We start from the raw sequence: 2159 nt of genomic DNA, 5'->3' as shown, positions 1-2159 counted from the left end.
AGCGTATTACCGTGTCGAGAAAATATTTTATGCCTTCATTGCCCTGATTGGCGTTCCAGGTAAGCGAATCCAAGAACACAACAACTCTGTAAGTGAGACTGTTTTTTTTTTTTTTGCTTACTATATCGGCGACCTGCATCCAAAGCCCCGTGTGGTGATAATCCTTTGCTCATTTACACAGTTTTCCTCCCGTAGTTTGCCTATTACTTGCAGCAACGTGACTGAGAAAACTCTATGAAACGTATGGTAAAGCCGTAAATGTAAGCAGCCTTCACGGACACTGTCTAGGTTGGTGTGCCAGCGCTGAGCAAAGGGGTCACATCGGAAGGCTATACTAAGATGGTTTCAGTTGGTTTTGTTCGCTTACAGGGCACATAATAGCAGGACATGTCACAGCGGAAAAAAAAATGAATTGTACTCATTGCAACAGTAGTCCTGTAATGAATACGTTTTCTCCTGAACAAAGGAATTGCTTTGTCTGCCCTCTGAACGTCTTCTTGCTTCCCTTCGGTGTCCAGTTGTTTTGATTAAACGCTCTGTACGGGACAAAAATGGAAAACCGTTTGGTTTGTCCAATCTTTCTGCGACCATTTCACCCTTAACTTTACTTGTTGGTATCCAAAGTCACGGGTACTCTCAGTATCCACTCTTCCGGTGCAAAGGCTTTGGTTTGATTTCGTTGATTAAATATATCAGCCACTTTTCTTGTAAAGGTATTTATTGTAATCTATAATGCCTCTTAACTCTGTTTCTCCAGTGAATTTATTGGCGATTACAGTCCTGTCACAGAGGAAGTGTGGTTTGTCCACCTGCACCACTCGCTACTTGGTGGCCATGGCAACGGCAGATCTGATGGTCATTATCACGGAGGTAATTTTGTATCGGATCAGCAATCATTATTTCCCAGTGAGTGTCCTGAACATTACTCCCGTGGGGAGTGTTAGAGTTGTCCTGACTCGTGCAGTCGTGGACTATTCTGTATGGTTCACTGTCGCTTTCACATTTGATCGCTTTATCGCCATTTGTTGCCACAAGCTGAAAGCAAAATATTGTACCGGGAAAACTGCAGCCGTGGTTCTGACAGCAGTTGGCGTGTTGTTCTGTTTCAAAAATATTCCCTTCTACTTCACGCTTGAACCGGGAGAAATTATTGACAACGTACCGTGGTACATTGTTATAAAAGTAAGTTACTACACTGCTCCGGGATGGATTGGATTTAGATAGATAGATAGATAGATATATACTTTATTCATCCCCATGGGGAAATTCAACTTTTTTTCCAATGTCCCATACACTTGTTGTAGCAAAAACTCATTACATACAATACTTAACTCAGTAATAATATGATATGCATCTAAATCACTAACTCAAAAAGCATTAATAATAGCTTTAAAAAAAAGTTCTTAAGTCCTGGCAGTTGAATTGTAAAGCCTAATGGCATTGGGGAGTATTGACCTCTTCATCCTGTCTGAGGAGCATTGCATCGACAGTAACCTGTCGCTGAAACTGCTTCTCTGTCTCTGGATGGTGCTATGTAGAGGATGTTCAGGGTTTTCCATAATTGACCGTAGCCTACTCAGCGCCCTTCGCTCAGCTACCGATGTTAAACTCTCCAGTACTTTGCCCACGACAGAGCCCGCCTTCCTTATCAGCTTATTAAGACGTGAGGCGTCCTTCTTCTTAATGCTTCCTCCCCAACACGCCACCACAAAGAAGAGGGCGCTCTCAACAACTGACCTATAGAACATCTTCAGCATCTCACTGCAGACATTGAATGACGCCAACCTTCTAAGGAAGTACAGTCGACTCTGTGCCTTCCTGCACAAGGCATCTGTGTTGGCAGTCCAGTCTAGCTTCTCGTCCAACTGTACTCCCAGATACTTGTAGGTCTTAACCTGCTCCACACATTCTCCATTAATGATCACTGGCTCCATATGAGGCCTAGATCTCCTAAAGTCCACCACCATCTCCTTGGTCTTGGTGACATTGAGACGCAGGTAGTTTGAGTTGCACCATATCACAAAGTCCTGTATCAGTTTCCTATACTCCTCCTCCTGTCCATTCCTGACACACCCCACTATGGCCGTGTCATCTGGTTGACTGGTTTGGTACGGTATTAACTCCTTTACTGCCTTTCGCTGCAATTCTGCTGCTCAACG

This window comes from Hemitrygon akajei, unplaced genomic scaffold (genome assembly GCF_048418815.1).
Source record: "Hemitrygon akajei unplaced genomic scaffold, sHemAka1.3 Scf000106, whole genome shotgun sequence".
NCBI classification, from domain to species: Eukaryota; Metazoa; Chordata; class Chondrichthyes; order Myliobatiformes; family Dasyatidae; genus Hemitrygon; species Hemitrygon akajei.
The sequence above is the reverse complement of the archived record's forward strand: the minus strand, read 5'-3'. Positions refer to the sequence as shown.